The sequence below is a fragment of the Peromyscus leucopus genome, chromosome 2, assembly GCF_004664715.2.
Source record: "Peromyscus leucopus breed LL Stock chromosome 2, UCI_PerLeu_2.1, whole genome shotgun sequence".
NCBI classification, from domain to species: Eukaryota; Metazoa; Chordata; class Mammalia; order Rodentia; family Cricetidae; genus Peromyscus; species Peromyscus leucopus.
In genome coordinates, this window is record NC_051064.1 from 94609371 (window position 1) to 94631353 (window position 21983).

The 21983-nt window shown below is 37.5% G+C and overlaps 1 protein-coding gene across 1 annotated transcript in view; it reads right to left on the reverse strand.

Annotated features, from left to right (window-relative positions):
• The window catches only part of Elavl2 (ELAV like RNA binding protein 2), a 156413-nt gene extending 137454 nt beyond the window's left edge, over window positions 1-18959 (reverse strand). The window contains exon 1 of the mRNA XM_028877013.2: window positions 18836-18959. The gene's annotated coding sequence lies outside the window, so the exon portion shown is untranslated. The remainder of the gene's footprint in view (window positions 1-18835) is intronic.
• Between the last annotated feature and the right edge of the window lie 3024 nt (window positions 18960-21983).

Sequence of the window (21983 nt, forward strand, 5' to 3'; positions counted from 1 at the left end):
CAGCTCCCCCTTACACAGCTCATTACAATGGTATAACTGAGGAAACTCGCTCAAGGTATGTGTTGTAACAGATTCAGATTTGCACACAGCAGGTTTTATTTCTACACTCCTCTGCTTTCTTGCTACCCTCACAATTTAATATGCATAAGGACCAACATATATAACCCCTGATGTATTGTCTTGATTCTCTAACAGCCTGGTACTGGACCTTATGCTCTGTTTAAGTGACTTAACTGTAAGTTGACCAGGGGTGTCCAGTTATGATATGTACAAGAGGGTATATTTCCACAATATTTATACTCTGTCATAGACACATCATAAAAAGTACCTTCAAGCAGATTCAGAAAATCGGTCTGCTTGTCTTTTGTGTAATTCTCAAACTGAGATCAATGCTAGAGTGCACATGACTAAAAATATAAAGCATGTTTTAATCACTTTGAAGTGAGGAAAAACAGGTAAATTTGTTAGAAAAGGGGATAAGAAAAAAACTTTAAGATTCTATCACTGTTTCAGTAATTATTAAACTCTTTTATCCCATATGAAAAACTTTTAAACTTTGAAGTGATCTGATTACTCACCGTTAGTGATAAACAAATAAATACATTATCAGTCATGAGATCTCAAAGATATCACTGTTGAATGACTATATGAAAATCATTTATATCATGTAACACAGAGAACAGATGGTTAGGTTTTTCTTTAAAAAAAAAAAGTGTGTGCATGAATGATTAAAGGATTTGAGTATCCTATAGTGAGACAGAAATCTATGGTTATATAAATAATTCTTTTTGGCATTATCTTTTCCTATAAAGTTATAGAAGTTTAAATAATGGCAACTGTATAAACATGTTAAGGAATATTCTCTTTATAAATTCCTGCATTTCCATACTATAGTATTATCTTCGATATCCATATGAACAAGATATTTACCTACTTGTCACAAAAAGACAATTTTGAATTACCAGGTTCAATGAGCAATTAAGGTATGGGTTCTATTTTTGTTTTTCTTAAGCCAATTGAAAATATATATACAGAAAATGGTTTAAAGCATTGTTTATTGATATAGGTAGAACTTCTTAAAGATACAAATTTACATCAAAGCTAAAAGATGCATTCTAATTTTTGAGGTGAAAGACATTTCATGAATTTAAATTATTATGACATTTCAAAACTAAAAGATAACTATAATTTTTTTCATTGAATAGAGAACTGTTTTGTGTTGAAATTAATATGAAAAACACTTCTATCTCCATTTTGCCACTAATTAATAATATATACATGTGTGGGTATTGTTTATGAAGGACTAAGCAATTCATTATCAGTGGTGAAAACTAGCAAAATAGTCAAGAGTATAAAATGTATTTTTTAAGGATTTTCTAGAATCAGTTCACGGTAGGAAACAAAATGATGAATGGTTAAGGTAGAGTCTTTCTGTGACCCCAGACGCAGAACTGCTGGAAGATTTTAAAATATTCAAAAGTTGTAATACTTTTTGTTTATAACTGATTATGAATCTGTTACCAAAAATATCAGACAGAGCTATTACAGCTTCCCGGTTATAGCATTTATCATCAGGTAAGTGCCAAATAAGTAACAATCCATCCAGTTCCTAAATATGTATCCCTCCTCTTTGACAAAAGGCTCCTTTCAATTTGATTCAGGCATCTTTAAGTGTCCATCATGTGCCAGAATAACAAAACAGGGTTACAGACTGTAAGTGTTTAATGGAAATCAGATTAATCTTTTAGAAAACCCTAGTAAATGAGAAAAATTAAGAAATCTAAATAGCTCAGTAAATGTGTTATATAAAGCATATTCATAGTATGCCTGCCTATGCTGTTACTGCTGTTTAGTCTTCTAAATGTGTGTGCATGGTAACTTTCTTATTACATGACTGTCAACATTTTCTCCTTGAAGTAGATATCATAACAGTACCCTTTTTGGAGCTATAGTTTTGCAAAGTGTTAAGAGCTTGAGCCATGGCTTCAGCACATGTCAACTTGTTCCCGACTCTGCCTGATAGAATCTTGCTTCGTCTTAACACCTTTAAACCTTGGTTTCCTGATCTATTAAGCATTAATAGTGATGATCAATTTAATATCACTATGAGGTTAAATATAATCATGAGTATCAAAAAAAATCAAAATTTCTGCATAGAAGTGGTCAAAACATAGTAACTACAATCATGGGCACTCTTATTTTCATAAAGCCAGAATTAGAATTCGTGCCTTGCATATGGCTTTTAAATATTTTTCATTTGCTCTCATTAATGTCTTACCTGATACTATGATAAATATCTTCTCATATTTCTAATTGTAACCAAGTTTTACAGGCCCCAGAAGGCATAAAAACATTCTGTCTGCCCTGTTATGTGACTCCAATATATTTCCCAATACAATTTCATGATTCCCCCATAAAAAGTTGTGGGTCTTCAAAAAGGAACTGAGTCTGAGATCCCATTTGACTGATATAATAATAAAAACACCTTAGATTTTTATAGTACCTTTTATCACAAAAAGCTCAATGCACTTTTACATATTTATCATGGTAACCCCTGGAGGTGAGAGGGACATAAATTATGTCTCATTTTCAGGAGCACAGCAGAGGGATGAAGAATTTAGGTAACATTTCTAAGGTTAATAGAAACAGAGAGCAGGTTTCCCGAATGCTGATGTTCCTGCAACCTGTTCCCTCTCTGGCATTAATTATGGCTATTGTTACTTTAGTTAGGCTCAAATGTTAGTGTTTGCCATTCAGTATAGCTTATAATTCAGTTAATTACTTGATGGAATCACAGTTAATCAAATATAGAACACTGAAGTTTAACCAAATTAAGATATTTTGATTTAATGTAGAAACACTTGATTATTCAATTACACACACACACACACACACACACACACACACACACACACACAATCTATGCTCATTTTCTATTCTTTGCTAATTCCAAAACATGATTTGAAAAGTTACTAGTTATTTATTACATGAAAAGAAACTGGTCCCAATGTCCTTGCCCTAGCCTATCTCTAGGCTCATTCTCCTTTTCCACATGTATTTTTATATGCCGTTGTATTTTTTCCATTTACATGGACTAATAGGAATTTCTAGTTTAGTATACAATATCTTAGGTTGCTGTGTTTGAAAAACACTATCAAATAAATATCCAAAGGAATATAAAGACTGACTGTATAAAGAGCTTTTAATAATAGGGATTTTTTGTTTGTTTTGAATAAAACAAAGTGGAGAATTAATATCAAGTTGACATCATAAAACAGACTATTAGAAGAACAATAAAACTGGCTTACAGTTTATAGCTTTGCAGTTTTCTCCAGGCTTACTTTGCTATGAATTGATAAAGATATAGCTACAGATGTGGATTTTAAGCCATTAATTAAAAGGAAACAAAATTTTGCAGCCTGATAAAAAGAATGAATGTATACTTTTGGAGGCCTTACTTCATTGTATATCACAGTGGAAAGCAGATGCAACATTTTTTATTTTAACTTTCAGTAGGTATCTGATCCCTCATAATTTGATAGGACTGACCCACTCAAGGTCAAGCCTAGTCATGTGACTACCAGATTTCCTGAGGAAGTGTAATTAACACCAGGAAGAATTGTATAAGCATATACACAGTGAGCTAGAACGCTTGTTTACTGCTCTTTCACACCAATTCCTCTTAACTATTAATGTTGCTATGATTAAATTTTTTAAAAAAATCTTCTTTTTTGATCGAGCAACATTTTGAGGCCAAGGATACTGTTGTAATAAAAATAAAATCCCATTTCCTTGGTCACTGTCATCCTGGCACTAGAAATTAGAGACTATGATTGCTTAAGATATTAGATATTATACACAAAAGTTGGAAATTATAACATAAATGAATGAGGTACAGACTGTTTAAGCTGTTTGAGCAACAAATAGACATTTCCTTGAATTATTTTGACACAATTTACTATGAGATTTTTTTTCTCTTGCTGGTATTTATGGATTCCTTGTGCAGACAATAAAAAGAAAAGCCTTTCTTTTATGTCAACGCTCATTATTTAACTCATAGAACACTGATGTTTTCTGGAATACTAATACTTCCTAGATGCCAAATGAATACTAAGAGAGGCGTGCCTCTGTTTTAATCATATCAAAAGAATTCATGAAAGTTTGCGTCTCTTTTATAAGGTCTGTATAAAGAAGGCCATATTAACACATATTGCAGTGTTCAGCTTCAATCGGAAGGATCTTTATACAAATCTACTCTGTGTGTGCAGGGGGTGGGGAGTGTCGTTCAGGACAAACAGACGTTTCAGAGGTAAGAGTCACAGCCCTGTGGTGAAGAGCAGTATACCAGGTACGGTGGATGCAGTGGGCTGGAAGGCCTGTACAGCTGTCAGGTTGGTTTAGTATGCTTAAGTTCCCATTGCTGGCTTTGAAAATCAACTAAGGGACATACAGATATAAAAGTACCAGGACAAATTACGTATCATTGACTAATGTAAATTTGGGAACTGCTGAGCAGTATGGGACTGGTAAACACAGAAATGAGACCCACAATATAAACTGGATTTTGTCTATATTCAAAACTTCTTCAGATGAAGTGGCAGGACCAGCGAATAACAGGGAGCAAGGAGAGACTGGCAGACTTTGAAGAGAGGTGCATGACACTAATAAGAATGAAAACGTTCTGATGGTCAAAATATGTCTACTTAGAACTGGGAAAGTGACAGGATTCTGAACAAAGAATATGTTTGCAACAAGGAGCCAAAGGCAGTTGTATGAAAGAGAAATGGAGCCATGGCCTGTGAGACTGATAACCTCCTTCGCTTTGGATGTCCCTAAAACACCTTTGTGCCTATGGAGGGCATTAAAAACCCTGCTATAAAGACACAGATTGTGCTGTTCACCAAAACTTCCTCGACTTAGAGAAAAGAGACATGAGTCCTAGCACTGTTTTTCCCTCTAACTGGCTGCTTCCCTTCAGCAAGTCCTTCCATGTACACCTCATGACTCCCACTCTAACTTAGTATTTAACTTATAATCAGAGTGATAACACTAAGCTATACGCTAGGCAGCTTTCTAACTCAGGAATCGTCACAGCACTCTTAAGTTAAACAGTTTGCCCAAGACATACAAGTAGAAACGGACAGTCTCTAGAATCTAAGTCCTCCCCACTGTCTGGAACAACACCCCGACTGTACCTCTTAGATATAAAATCCAACCTCGTTAAAGATAGCACAGATTGCAGGTGATGTAACACTTGAATAAGGACAAATGATAAGGAATAGATTATTAACATGAACAGTCAAAACTTTCATATCAAAAATAATTATACTCATATGTCTTACATTCATGATAATTTGTCTATAGACAAGAAACAAAATGATAATTGCTTTTTATCAGAGAAAATACTAGAATTTTTGAAACTATAAGCTGTCCTAGGATATTCTCAACTTTAGGTAAAATTGTTTAAGAATTTGAAGATTGTGATTTAGTTTTTGTGTATTTTGAGGAGTTCTCTCCCTAATTGTATAGTGTATAGCTATAAAGCCATTGACAGGATGGTATATATTTACTATTTAACTATATATGAGGATTTTCTTTAAATACTGACCTTATTAAATTTTATATAGAGGATGTTCACTGAAACATTAAACAGAAGCTAATTTGAGCTAAAAGGTACTAGATTTACAGTTAATTCTTTCACTACATTTTCTGCATTATTGCCTTTGTGAAAATTCTAACTAGGCATTATCTTTTCCAGAGGAGACAGACAGCTTGGGGTTTCGACAAGAAGAAACTAAAAGTCTCCAGCTCAGGCTTCTGCCCTTCCAGCCACCAGGTGGGGGCAGCTGCTATATGTGGAGTGGTAAGGTCCAGTACTGTCCTTTAGGACTTGGATTTGCAGACGGGTCAGACCTGCATCCCTGAGCTTTATAAGCAAATACCTTTTACTGACAAAATCAAATATTTAAAATTAATGCAGATGAGAAACAAATATGACAGAGCAATATAACCACAATATAAGAAAGTGTTCTCCCAGTTTCTTAAGACTACAGCACATATAATTATCCTGCCCAGTTAGAATTTACTGATACTAACTGGAAAAAGAAAATTAACTGTTTCCTTCACTTACTACCTTTCTAAATTAAAACCAAGGGAAATTTCTTTTCTCATTAATTAATCATTTCTTTTACCCATTATACCCTTCCCTACCACAGGTAAAGAATTTCATAAAACAAACCTTTGCCAACAAGAAAAAAAAAATCCTTAAAATGACTTGCTTATATTTCTGTGACACATAAGTAAGTGAAAACCATAATACAGTAAGTAATTATAATGAGATTGAACAAGAACTGGCTTGCTGACAGGTACCATTTAGTGAATTGCTATTTCAATGCCCTAAACAGTCACCCAAGTTAATTCAATTTTCATATTGTTTAATTTTTTGCCTTCAAAATCACTCTTCAGAGAATGGAGAAGTGCCTCACTCAAAGTCTATCTCGGTGGGATGATGCAGTTCTCTGATGCAGTCTCTGCCTTCCCTCTTATTCCATTGCACTATTTAGAAGCATTCTAAAACTATGGCAGGGTTCTGAACACAAGCAACATGCAGGTGCGATGCATCTTAAAGGAATTTCAACTAAATCTGTAGCATTGTTAAGACTGGGGGAAAGATACCAAGAAACAATTCCTAATTAGAGAAGCGTTTTCGTAATATGATCTACTTTAAAGTGCTCTGTCACTATCCTTTCAGCTTTATGAACTACATCTATATTAATTTTTAGACCTGAATTCTATTTTTAAAACCCTGCTTGTCATAGCAGAGGACAGCGAGTGCCGCTCGCTGCCTTCACTCATGCTCTCCTTTGACTCAAAGTGCAGTCCTGAATCATTTTAAACCAAACAGGACTGCAGCAATCAATTCTCATCCAATTTATTGGGCATGAGTTAAAGCCAATTAAAAAACCATTTTTGGTGCAATTCAAGGGGAAAAAATGTATAAACTCATGAAAAACAAATTTCAGTCCTAGACATGAGTCATCACTATTTAAAATACTGCTGTCATCCCTTCATCAGAAAGAAAAAGGTCCTAGCGTTGTGCAGTCCACTCTGGAAACTGCATCTACTAGAAACGATTTTAGATAATTGTTAATATTGTCATGAGGAGCTGACCTGGAAGAAAGCTCATGCACTTCCAGCCTTGCCTCCCATCTGAATAAAGTCTGCAGTGAAATGACAGAAGTTTCTTGAATTTGTGAATTAAGAGCTAAGAAGTGACCTTTATACAGAGAAAGCAAAACATTTTACTTATAATTTTAAAGTACCCTTTACCTACTAGACCATGTCGCCTTACACAGGAATATAGTGGCTTTCTTTCAAGGCTATAAAAGGAGACAATCCCTATCCAATCTGGATACTCTTAGGGTAATCAAAACAGCAAAATTGAAGCTCCTGGGTGGGAAATTGCAGCTATAAACCAGAGCCATACATTTTCCATCTGTGTATTAAAAAGGCTTTTGAAGTTCAGGGTTGTGGCAGTTAAGCGTTCAAGCAGACCTGAATTCTGGTCCTGCATTTTCCCAAGTATGAGTTTAGGCAAGTCGTTTGGACATTCTAAGCCTCAGTTTTGTTGTTAGTCAAATGGGTACTGAAAATAAGAGCCACTATTTTATACATGCAGTGAGCGTGGAAATGAAAAAAGTACTTGTTCCCTAGCCAGGTGTGGTGGCACAGGCCTTTAATCCCAGCATTTGGGAAGCAGAGCCGGGCATATCTCTCAGTTGGAGGCCAGACTGGTCTATAGAGTGAGCAAGTTCCAGAGTAGTCAGGGCTACACAGAGAAACCGTGTCTCAAAATTAAAAAGAAAAGAAAAAAGAAAGAAGTCTTTGTCTCATTATGAGAGCGCCTGGCAGGCACCACCCAGGTCTGTGCATCTGTGCCTCTTCTACCTGAGCACGGGCTTTTCTTTTCCTGGTCTTGACTCTAGGAAATTGCACTTGGTAATTGTGAGGTGAGTTCTAACCACATCTGTTTATTTAAAAAACAAAAACAAACAAAAACTCCATGGAGGATTTGGATAAAACATTGGTTTAGAGCAAAAAACACAAAATTTTAAAAATCAGTACAGATTTCATATTCTTGGTCCCTTATTGTGGCATTTGTAAACTGTTGCTTGAACTATTTTGGCTCTGTTCTCTCCATAATGCTATTACTGATGCTGAAGGATATTTAAGTTGGTATATATTAGGATTTTATTTATATCATATGGATATATGGAATAAGCACTACTTCCTGCTAGTAAAATGAAAGAACAGATATGAGAAATGACCCTGGGAAATTACAGAATCATTCCTGGCCAAGATATATTTTAGTGTCAGCTATGTTTGTAGCTTTACTTTTATTTAATAAATACAAGCAGATGAGTCAACACTACCAAATTATTTTTTCAGGCTCATATTTTTCTGTTCAAGTTAGTTTATTTAGTTCATTTTTAACTGTTATACTTCAAGATACGTTCTTCTCAGTGTTAGAGGTAAAGGTGCCACACAGTTAAGAAAAGCAACCACTAAAGAAATGTATAAATGCAGAGCCAGGCGGATCTCTGTGAGTTCGAGGCCAGCCTGGGCTACCAAGTGAGTTCCAGGAAAGGCACAAAGCTACACAGAGAAACCCTGTCTCGAAAAAAACCAAAAAAAACCAAAAAAAAAAAAAAAAAGAAATGTATAAATGTACATACTCACATGTACACACACAAGGTATGCTAACCTGACATAAATATTCTACAAATTACTTGTGATTCACAGTGACTTCCTATTAACTACAACAAGACTATCCTTAACACTTTTTCATTAGTTTAGAAATGATTTTATTAGATTAGCAACTTGTCTGTCAACTTGGAAGGAAGAGAGATATTTTTCTAGTAGACTTTGGACTTTAACCATGTTAATAAAGTGGGGAAACAAATCCTAAGAAGAAGGAAGGATACTCAGGTCCTAGAAGTAAGAGACAAGGTGAAGATGAGGTGAGAAAAGCTCCTATTTTTGTCAGGGCTCATCTGGGTACAGATGGAACATTCTCAGACTCAAGCCTTTTAAAGCAGAGTGATACATATCTTGACATACCTAGTCATAGGAATTCAGGAAAATTCCAGGGCGGTCACACTATCAAACAGTTTTTAATTCAGAAATTCTAGAGAGCAGGCCATTGATATACTATCCCTGGATTTAAGGATGCAAATTGCATAGATTACCTAGGAGCTCACTGTGAAAATACTTATTCCCTGAGGGCAATCTACCTTCAGGCTTTAGAAATGACTCTGCAGTCTAGATATAATTTAGCATCATGCATTGACAAGCTGTTGTAGATCAAGGAGATGCTGATTAAGTTGTAGATGAGAGGGGTAGCTAGGCCCATATTCCAGTTCTTATATATAAAGTGAAAGTGTTTCCATGTTACCAGCGACGAGTTGTTTTCTCACATATGGAAGGCTGAACAGCGGTAGACTCTGACACTCCGTTGTCCCTGGGTTAGAGTTCAGGACACCATCTATACCTCTGGTGAGCAGCGAGTCAAATGTGTGGTCAGAAGCACTGTCCAGTGCAACTGGACTCCTAGCCACCCCAGGACTGCAGAGCAGATAAATCACAGTCACTGTGTCTCCCTCCTGAGGTCACTACCCTCCCTGAATGACAGCCTTTCCTGGCCTCGTCAGATCTGGAAGCTCATTATAAGGATTCCTTGCAAGATCTTTGAGGCCAGGCTCAGGACTCAGCAGCCTGTTAGAAACTGACAAATTCTTTTTTTTTTTTTTTTTTTTGCACATGCTATAGGATATTTTCCTACCATTTAGAATGCATTTTAGGTCTTTCTCCCTGGGTAGTAAATAGATAACTTCATTTTGAACATAGTGGAAGAAGAGCAAGTGAAGAGGAGTTCAGAAGAGCTGTCACGGCAGTACTCTTGAATGTATCCACTAGAGGACTCCTCTCGCTCTCTGTGGCCTCTGGCACTGGATGCTTAACCACCTCTTGAGTTGAGCCACTGGCTACGGATCAGTGTTAGAACGAAAACATTCCCCCTACTTTTAACACCTCCTGCTAGTTCAATAAAACGATGTTTAAATAACTGAACTGGCTTCAATGAACTGTACTTGCCATTTTTTCCTGCTTCTTAGCTAGATAAAATGGAGATAATTATGAAGTGGATGAGCAGGTTTAATGAAAGCCAGTTTCTTTTGGTACACTCCTGAAGCAGCAATCATCATCTGTTTGGCTTTTGAAGAGCAACAATTATAATCACTTAAACCCCCAAGGGGAACAAAAATAGAATTTACATTAGCATATAAAATATACAGCTGGATTGGGCAAGCCTACAAAATTCTGGGGAAATCATTCTAATCTGAATGCTATTCAAGCTCACAAGTAAAATGAGTTCAAGAGTATTTTACATACTTCCTTCCTATAAAATAATACATATAACAATGTTGAGAGGAGTTTCCTAAAAATGAACACAGGGAAATAAATAAAAAGAAAATGGTTGCCAGGAGAGAATCCCAGAAGGAAGGGCTACACTGTGGTATGGGAGTATCAAGAGAGCAACTGTGTGATGGTATGCACACAAAGTCTGAGTCTGAAGTGAAGGGTTTTCACAGTAAAACTGCATACTGCAAGCTTCAGAAATAAACAGGATGGTTTGAACTTGACTAACAGTAAAAATTAATCACAAGTAAGGAAACTTTCACATTAGCCATGTTTCCTTCCTCTCGGGCAGATATGCAACAATACAAAGAAACTGAAACCACCTTAAAACATTTTCCGATCAATCGCTCTCAAATAACCTCTTTATTACATCCCCTTCCTCACCATAGCCAGTTCAGCACTTACATTATTTAATTACCTTTGCTTGTGAGAACCTTGTACAGTTTGCAAGATTTTTTTTTTTTTAGCATAGAAGAATAAAAATGGAGCTTGTGCCGGATCCATTATGCCACCAGCAACAAAACACTAACATAATCAATATATTAAAGGCTTTCCTAGCTGTGCACATTTGTCAAAGGCAGTGTGTCTGAGGAATTACACTAATGAATCTTGGAACAGTCAGCATCCTATGCAGGAAGCTCTCTCATCATAAGTGCATATCTAAGTAAAAAACAAGAGAAATGTATACTTCCATCTTTCTGCATGTCATTTGAAAGCTCATTATTCTATTTTTTTAATGGAAAGAAAGCACAAAGTCCATGTACAAAACTAATAAGCTAGAGTAATGCCCAGTCTAGGCATCCCAGTGGATCCACCTTTTCTCTCCCTAAGGGAACTCTGTGCATACTTCTGACACTGTTGGTCTCATTACATTTAACCATCAGGAGATATATCTACCTCAGACATGGGATGTACAATGCTTGGCAACATCATTCTATTTTCCAAAAGGGCATTACCATGGATGCTCTAGAATTACACTTAACTAGAAATGCACAGTGATATTTGTACAGTGAAGTCTTTCATTCATCTGTATTATCAGATACAGTGGCCTCAAATGTGGCCTTGACAGTAACAATCAAACCTATTTTGAACACAATCAGTGCCACAAAATCGGATTCGATGCTGATAGATTAAGCCCTGAGAAATTAGAAATGCATGCCTAAATTTCTACAGCAATCTTAGCTCTCATTATCTTTATAAAGGATAATGGTAATTTTTAAGATTGTATTAAATATTTATAATATTAATCAGCTCTTTAAACTACTTTTCTGAAAACATTCAAAAAAGTTGGGTTCTTTCTTCTTAATAGAAATGATCTCCAGTCTTATTAACTTTATAATCTCTATTTTAAGGAATTTGGACCATTGCCACTGCCTTCTCAAGCTTTCCCAGTGTCTGTCAAGGGTAGTGGCATCCATTTGTGTTATTTTGTGAGTGCCTGGAAAAACTTTAATGTTCTCAGATATACTAAAAGTCCACAACATGTAAGTCCTCTAACACAATGTATGATGGTTTCATATTCAGAGACTTTATAGGGATAACTGAAGAGCTGGAAAATCTCAGAACCAAGATAGAACTTTAAGGGACTTTTGACTTTTTTCTCCTTACTTTAAAGATATTTAATATTTTTCCCACTAATGTTTTAAAGACATTATAACTTTGTATGAAGTTGTAAAAATGTAGTAGTGGAGAGGTTAAAAAAAAAGTAGTCTCCATACACTTACACTAAAATAGTCCAAATCTTTAGTTAATGGTAATTATAATAAATAGTCTTATTATTTAAAACAATTCATTTTCATAGTATCTACTATCCCTTAAGTTTAAAGCTGAAAAAAAAAGCTTTAACATTTTAATTTTCCTCTTTTGCTACACATTGCTATGACAGCTTTTTATATCTACAGCTATATGTATTTATTATTTATATGGTTATATTTTGCATTTTGATGAATTTGAGTGGAAAGAAAATCTATCCAAACACAGTGTTTTCATTTTAGTACATAATAATATAAATTTACAAATTATGGATATGATAGAAAAGTCATGAAAACATCTAACATTAAAAGGAGACTAAACTTCATTGAGATTTTTTTTTTAATATGTACAAACAGTCAATTTAATTTCTTGGGGGTAAAATCTTTCAAGATACATGCTCCAGGGTCAAATTGTAAAAAGACTGACTTTTAAATGTTATTCACATTCAAGTCTCATGAATCTCCCCTCTCTGATATGCTTCCTTAAAGTTCAAAATTATGAGTTGAAAAACATCTACTGGTATTTTCATGAAAATATAGTTTAAATATGGTAAATTTTTTAAAAGAGTCCATTTTAAAAGAGTTGGAAATTTAAAAGGTGGACTTGTCATTTTTTAAAGAAAGTTTTTGCACTTAACAAGATCATTAATATAAACTCTGTATGTATGTGCATAATTTTAAACATTTTTGGTTTTTTTTAGACACAGTATCACTATGTCATCCAGATTGGCCTTGAACCTATGATCCTTCTGCCTCTACCTTCAAAAATGGTTGGGATTACATGTATGTGCCAGTACACCCAGATTCAATTGCTTTAAAAACTTATTTATTTGTGCATTTATTATTGTGTGTGTCTGTACGCAGTATGTAGGGTACACATGTGGAGGTTAATAGACAACTGTGGAATCTGTTTTCTTCTCCTTCAACCTTTATATGAGTTCCAGGGATCGAACTCAAATCTCTAGGCTTTCACTCACTAAAAACACCTTTACTAGGTGAGCCATTTTGCTGACCCTCTCATGTTTTGTTTTGTTTTTCATGTTTGTGTTTTGTTTAAGACAAGGTTTTGCACCATAGCCTTGGCTGTCCTGGAATTTGCTCTATAGACCAGGCTGGTCTTAAAGTCATAGAGCTCCACCTGCCTCTGCCTCCTGAGTGCTGGGATTAAAGATATGCCTGGCTATTCTTTTTTTTTTCCTTTTTTCTTTCTTTCTTTCCTTCTTTCCTTCTTTCCTTCTTTCCTTCTTTCCTTCTTTCCTTCTTTCCTTCTTTCCTTCTTTCCTTCTTTCCTTCTTTCCTTCTTTCCTTCTTTCCTTCTTTCCTCCTTTCCTCCTTTCCTCCTTTCCTCCTTTCCTCCTTTCCTCCTTTCTTCCTTTCTTCCTTTCTTCCTTTCTTCCTTTCTTCCTTTCTTCCTTTCTTCCTTCCTTCCTTCCTTCCTTCCTTCCTTTTTCCTTCCTTCCTTCCTTCCTTCCTTCCTTCCTTCCTTCCTTTCTTTCTTTCTTTCAAATATACACCCTACAAAAGTAACACAAGTTTAAAAGGAGTAAATATTTACACAAACAAGCCAGGATGGCATCTACTGCATAAAGTCACCAGACTGGATGCTTTCCTTCCTCTTCAACTAAAAGTCAAGTACTGAGCAGCTTCCTGCTGGCTGTAATTATATCCTTAAACATAGTTCCACATGGGCACTAAATATATTTCCATATAGGCAGTATGAAAATTAGGGCAACTTGCCTGAATTATTTTGATAAAAGCTAAACACCCCACACTTTCACCAATCTAACCATATAAGCAACAAACCCAGGCAGATGGAATATATATGGACCAAAGACTGATTTTAAAAGAGCACTTAAAATGTAAAGGCTGTTCTCTCAGTGTCTATTAGAGACTCTCCCATCATGGAGGGCCCTTGTGTGTTGAGGGGGCATTGAGGCGGGGTCATACACTCAGGCTGGCTTGAACTCAATGCACTTCTCCGACTTCAGCTGCCTAAATGCTTAGGGTTATGAAAGCCATCAGGTCTGGCTAAGACTCTACCATCCTTTTATGTTTAAAAAGGAACCCTAGAATAGGGTTCCATTTAAACTTTTAACCTTTTTGTGTAACTTTCAGCTTTTAGATTTCTTTTGGTTCACCAGATGAGGACAGTGTATAACATGGAGCTCCCTGACTCGCTGAGAGTTGAGGCAGACACCACCAATGTCAAGGTAAATGCTAATGTAGAAAGTATGCCACAGAAAAGATAATCATTAATCTACTACTGATAAAATCACATAGGATTTTATTACTTTAGAAAATACTATTATAACCTGATTTTCAGGTCTTTTAAAATAAAAATTAAATCCTGTTTAAGTTGCTAGCAAAATAAAACAACCTACTTTTTTAGTTTTAGGTTCCAATTTAAGGAAAGTTGGGTTTTCAGTTATATTTTCATTTTATTTAAGTAGGGATTGTGGAAATTTATCTTAAAATATTTTGCCATTATAATTGAGTTATTATTTTCCCTTTTGTTTGTTTGTTTGTTTGTTTGGGGGACAGGACAAAAAATACAACAAATTCTCCATAATTAATACCCCTGAGAAGAAATAACCAACCAAACTAGGTTACTGCATCTAAAACCAACTAGAAGATGTAGTTGGAAATATTTCAAAGGTTTTTTTATTTCTGAAAAAAAGTTCTTGTCATGCAAACAACATAAATAATCAGGTAATCAGAATTTATGGAGATTGTGTGGGTTTTATTTATGACTTTTAGGCCTAGTAGATTATTTCATATTTTTCCTATTATTTGAGTCACAATTTGTTTCCTTTAGACCCAAGTTTATAGTGTGACAGATTTTGATTCAAATCTTCTCTTATGTTTTATGACCTATCTAACCCCAAATACATAAACCTACTACTCAGTGTTTTGAACATTAACTGAGATCATATATACAAAACACTCACCCATATGACTGGATCCTGACTGCTACACTGACAATGTTAATTAGTAAATTCTCAGCTACTTTAGACTACATAGTTGATATATAAGATACACATTGAATTTAATGCTAATAATAAATAAATATTGCTTTTGTTCCTTAAAAAAATGTTAATGTTGGAGTCCAAGGGATGGCTCAGTGGATTAAGGTGCTTGAAGCCAAACCTGACTGCATGAGTTCGATTCCCAGAGCCCACATAGTGGAAAGAGAGAACTGATTCCTGGAAGCTGTCCTTCCACATCCACATGTACGCAGTGTGATTCTCCTCCATGCTCATACATACATATGCACACAGCAATGAATAAATGAAAAATAAATATTTAAAATCGTTGGTGTTGCTGGAGACATAGCGTAGTGATAGAACTCTTGCCCAGCATATATGAGTTCTTAGGTTTACTCCCTAGCACTGGGACAATGACAACATCACTTCAGTGAGTCCTCCCTGACTTCCTTGCCCATAGGGAGGGTTCATGCCCTAGGTATTGTACAAGAACTCAGATCTTAGATGTATTTGACATACCAATAGGGAGTCACCCCCATCTCTCACTTCATACATCTTATCTACTTCTTAGTATGTGAATAATTGCTCAAAATAACCATATTCTAGGAAGCAATGACTATTTGTCAGACTTAAAAACAGTTAATGTTCTTACTGGGACTAAAGAGGTGGCTCAGAAGTGAAGAGCACTTGTGGCACTTGCAGAGGACTGGAGTTCAGTTCCCAGCACTCACATGATGGTTCAAAACCACCCATAACTCCATGTCCAGGAGATCCAACCCCCTCTTATGACCTCTGTGGGCACCAGTCACAAATGTGGTCTACACACATGTATGCAGGGAAAACATTCACATACATAAAATAAACAAATCTAAAAAAGAAAAAAAAAAGGATTTTCTGCTTATGAGCACGATAAAGTTTCTGCTAGTTTAAAATGTATTTGAATAGACTAAGGTTGAGGGACATTGTCAGAATATGGTCTGTACGGACCTGCTATGCTAAGAATGCCTAAGAAAAACATTTATATTTTATGTCTAAAATATTTATTTAATTATTTTTATTTTTAGAAAAAATAAGTTATAATATTACATTCTGCTATGAAGAAATTTCCATGTTTACTTAGCAGCCTTAAAATTGGCAGGGAATTACAGAATTATTGAGGGTAAATATTAGAAATGATTTGTTCCTCAACTTTTTGAACTAATACTTTTTAGTGTCTTCAACTGAAACAGTATTTTCAATGTGTAGGTGGGAAACTACAGTAAAATCAGCTGAAGGCTGATTTGAGATGGAATATGGTTAAAAGAACTCTTAATTAAGGATATTTTTCTAAATTAAAGTTTCAAACTAATCTATTTTTATTATGTACAGGAGACATATTTAATTACAAATATCTATACAGAGAAAAATAATATTCTTACTTTAATATTATGTACATACATACATTCAATACACTTATTTAAAAATCCCCAGATGATGCTAACATAGTTTGAGATTAATCCCATAGTTAAATACCTAAGGAAATGGAGTAGTAAGGGCCAAAATGAATTTGTCTGTAGAATAATGCTAGTTTGGCTGTCTATAGTCTTAGAGTATTGCTGTCTGTCTGTTTGTCTCTAAGAACAGCTGGCTATGGCCCAGCACCAGCTGCACAGAAAACCAAACTTCCCTATTGAGGTCCTGCTACTCCAAACATGTAATACTGAATTTTAAACTTCTAAGACTTTTCCCTCACATATTTTACAGAACTTTTTTTTTTTTTTTGACACAGGAAGTAGTTTAATTGGCCATTGAGTTTGTAAGCTCTAACTGAAAACAGTAGCTTGAAAAGCTTAGAAAGTTGAGTTTGGAGCGCTTTCCTGTGAAAGTTACTGGGAAATTACAGGAACTTTGTGTAGAATAGGCAAAAAGTTATTTGTTAAAATAGTAATTAAAGACATGCATACAAAGTATTCATCTGTACCATAAAACACTCTTAAAGTATTTCTTCAAGTTTCTAGGTTCACAGAGAGTTTATAATTACTGAAAAAAGTCAATTTAGAATACATCTTGAGAATCATAAGAATGCAATCACATCAACACACAGAAATTAAAGTTTAGAGGCTCAACAAAACAAGAACTAATTCCTTTCAAGGGGCATTTTTTTGTTTCTATCACATCATTCAGATTTGAAAACTCAGATGCCCTTCCCATATCAGTGTATAGGTCCATTACACTACAGAGCATCTCAGTCATTTCTATGACAAGAGCCCTAATCCAGTCAAAAAGCAACTGGCTCCACAAAATAATGATGATGATGATGATGATGATGATGATGATGGATTAAGACTACTGAGCACTAATACTTCTTTCCCATATGAGAAGATCCAGCCAGCATTTAGAATTCTCCAGAGGAGAAGTTGAGTACTTCACCCAACTTAGAATTGTTAACTTGGCCAACAAACATCATATTGGATAGCCATTCTTAGAAAAGGAATGAGATAAGGAGGTGAAACTGAGGAATCCCTCCCTGGAATATACTTCTACTTCAAAATAAACAAAAGCGACACAGAGAGGCTGTTGAAAGGATCTGTCCATTTTCCCATTAAAGGGAATGGGACAGGGGAAGGTGTAAGCAAGGCCTTCCTCAACCTTTCAGGTCCACAACTTTCCATAAGCATTATTTGGTTCTCAATTCAGGATCTAAAATCCGTCTAAGAATGATGGTCTCTAATGCTGCTACCTGAGGAAGAACAGAAGAACAAGGGGTGGTGGGCTCAGGGGAGGCCACTGAGGTAGCCTGAGGGCCTGAGCAAGACCCTATTGTTCTTTTTCTGTGAGGGAAAACCCAGAGAACTCTGGTAAGTTCAGGAAGTCCGAGCTTCAGGGTTCTTCTGAGAACAGACCATATCCTAGTTCCAGGGGGACCCCCATCCCCTACTGACTGTCAACTCTCACCCACTTTAAATGCATCAAGTCCATTGCCAACCCAATACTATCAAATAAAGCACAGTACTTGTCTGTTGACCATTACCAGGAGAGAGAAAGAAAAAAAAAAAAGCAAATAAACAAATAAATCAGAAATAGTGGGTTTTGTTTGTCCGTTTAATCACCCCCTCTTCCCAGCCCCCAACCCTTTGTGTGTGGATCCTTTTACACCACCCACAGACAGAGCATACCAGAAGAATGATAATTTTTGGTTTAAAAGTTCACTTACCACAGCAACCTCTTATTGCTTTGTCATTTTTTTTTTTTTTTTGCACTTAATTTTTCAAAACTGCTTTTGCTGGGCGCAGAACTGGAAAGGCAGGACTAAAGTAATCTCTAGTAATCACAACAACAACAAAAAAAGAGAGCATTCACCAATCAGAATTACATTTAAATGCACAATCGAAGCCCTGAGCAAGATGCAGGGTTCAGACCACACCAGGGAGGAGGAGGGGGTGGGAAAGCCAAGCTAACAAAAGGTAAGAGGAAGAGTTGAGTGGTTGGAGGGGAAATTGATCCTAGCCGCCTTTTGACCGAGGACTGGCTTTAAACCGCCAGCACCACCCCCGCCCCCAGCACCCCCGCGATTACCCGAGCGACCGCACTTGCCTCCAGCCAGTTCAAGTGCACAACAGGAAAGCCCCATCTAAGTTCACTAACCCTGCCACGGTCTTCCAAAGCCTGGCGGGTTCCTTCAGGAAAACACTTCCAGAGTCATCCATCCACTTGAGGTTTGGGCTTAGCGGCTGCTGAAGCCCCGGCTGCTTCCAGCAGCTGCGAGGATCCTTGCAGTCCTGCTCCTGTCTCGATCGCGCTGCACAATAGCCCCGGCTGGGTGCACCTCATTAAGCCAGCCTGAGAGCCCCAGGAACAGCGCAAGCTGTGAGACAGCGCGGCCCCTTTGTAATGACTGTGATAGATGCAACCGAAGGGTGGGGTCTGGGTGGGTCAAAACTGTTAATGACAGTATGTATCATTCTGTCTGTCCTGGAGATAGAAGTCCTCTCTCTCTCTCTCTCTCTCTCTCTCTCTCTCTCTCTCTCTCTCTCTCTCTCTCTCTCTCTCTCTCACACACACACACACACACACACACACACACACACACACACACACACACTCCTCCCTCTTAATCCAACTCCCGACAAGGCATTTTCTGCAGTTAGCGTTCAGTTCAAAGAAGTAGGGAAAAACCATCGAGTCATTTTCAGCGCAACGCATAACGAAGAGCGAACCGATCCAAACACTAAGGAGATCCTAAAACTGAAAGGAGGGAGGGCGGGGGCTTGGGGGGTGCTGCTAGAGGAGACCCAGGGAGTTAACGGGCCAATCTTTGCACCTGTCCTCGCAGCGCACCGCCGACTCCGCGCGCCTCCGGGAGACGCCGGCCGGCCGGAGCTGGCTGCGCGCCGCAGAACTCAGGCGCCCCGGCCCCCTGGAGGCGAGCCGGTGCACGGAAGCTGCTCCAGCACGTCTGCTCCCCAGCCGCCGAACCCCCTGGGGGCGCCCACGCCGGCTGCGCGGGAGTGCGTCCAGGGGCGCCGCCCCGGCCCGCAGGTGTGCTTCGGACACTCTTGCCAGGTGCAGAGGCGCCGCGGGCCAGTCTGGAGCCTCCCATCTGCCCCCGCCGCGCGGAAAACATCCCCCAGCAGCTGCTCTTTCTTCTCTTCCTTCTTGCAGTTTTGTTAATGATCCCAAAGACCCAGTTCGCAGACTCAGGTTGTCACTTACTGGAAAGTCATACCGATACTTTGATTTTCCTTGTGTGAACAAACTGACTTCTGTTTTACACTCAACTTTCCATTTCTAACTTACAGTGAAGCCGCGTGCTCTTGATGAGGCGTCAAAGCACCTTCCAAGCACCTTGAGCACCTTCTGCAGAACCGCATAGAGAGAGAATCTACTCCCGGTTATTAGCGTTTAGGGAGCCGCCACTTCTCTGAGCAAAAGACTTCCTTGGTTGTTTTTTTTTTTAATCACCGATGACTTAACAGTAGCCAAGAGAAAGGCAAGAAGCTGAGAGAAAACAGTATGTATGGCTAATGAAGAGGCTCCCCTTTTCTTTATGTCAGCTATTTATTAATCACTTAAATTTTGTGCACATGGGCTTTTCGGTCGGCTCTAGACCACGGAAGAATCATTGAAAATTCTATACCACTCTTTAAAAAGCCCCTGATCCACGCAGAAAGAGACATAATAGCAGTTAAACGCTTTCAACATAAACTTAAAAACAAACTTTGTTTGAAACAAGAGCTCCCTATGTAGGTTAGGCGAGTCTTAGACTCAATCTGTACTCCAGGCTGGCCTTAAATGTGTAATTTTCCTGACGCTGCCTCTTGATTACAAATGCATACCACCCACCACTCCAGCTATGGAACCACCTTTAAAAAAACGGAAAGAAGAAATCTTGACAAACTTCCAGGAAAGGTGATGTATTGACTGCATGTAGTTCCCTTAGGTCCTCTCTCTGTAAGACATAGAAGTCTTTTCCTTTTTAAAATCATTCATTCATTCACTGGCAAGGTCTCACATAGCTCAGGCTGGTCTCAAACTCACCTGAGTCTTCTGCCTCTCAAATTCTGGGATTACTGGCATGCATCCAATTCCAAATCCCAGCCCCTCCTCCTTTTGGATACCAATTGCTTTCACGGGTTTTTTCTTTCAGTCGTTTGCTTTCAAACTAGTGCCAGACTTTGGAATTTCCAATAATTAAATATAGTGGCAGGAACAGAGAAGTGGTGTGCTGGGGAGGGACAAGAAGATCAGTGGTAATAATTGAGAAATAAAAATAAATTGTCCAATTAATTTATTGATTAACAGTAACACAAACTTAATAAAGCTTGCCTGGAAGAAATCCTTAGAGATATACCTTAGTGAATAAGAATTATATGGAATTAGTAAAATAATTATTTTTATGTAAATTGTTCTTTTCTCTATCTTAAAGGCATGTTCTCATGGAGCCCAAGCTGGTCTTGAACTCCAGATCTTCTTGCCTCAACCTTCCAAGTGCTTAGACTTCAAGTTTGTGCCACCTGAATTGCCTGTTTAAAAAAAAAAAAAAAAAAGATTGATTTAATTTGTATTTGTGTGTGTGTGTGTGTGTGTGTGTGTGTGTGTGCTCACACTTGTGTGCTCCTTTGCATTTGCCCATGCTTGTGGGTACATTTGAAGTCCAGAAGAGGCCAGCTGATCCCTAAAACTGGAGTTACAGGTGGTTGCGAGTGCCCCCACCCCCAGCCATGAATGCCGAGAAACAGAACTAGGGTCTTCTACAAAAAGAGCTAGTCCTCTTAACTTCTAAGTCATCTTTCTAGCCCTAACTTGCTCCTCTTAAGAGCATAATGCAAATTCTTGTTTTCATACATTTCCTCTTGCATTGTTGTAGTGTTTATTTACATCCATTTATAAAATAGTTGAGAGTGAACCTGGGAAATGGATGTATGTTTTTACTTGCAAGCATAAGAATAGCAGAGGAGGAGGGATTGCAGGAGCCAGAGGGGTCAAGGATACCACAAGAACACTGCCTACAGAATCAACTAAGCAGGGCTCATAGGGCATCGCAGAGACTGAACCCACAGACTGGGTCTGAGCTAGGTTCATATAGGTCATGGTTGTGTAGTTTGGTGTTCTTGTGGGACTCCTAACAGTGGGAGTGGAGGTGTCTCTGACTTTTTTTTGCTTGCTCTTGGGACCCTTTTCTTCCTACCGGGTTGCCTCATCCAGTCTTGATATGAGGGTTTGTGCCTAGTCTTATTGTAACTTGTTATAGAATGTTCAGTTGATATCCCTGGGAGGCCGGCTCTTTTTTTTT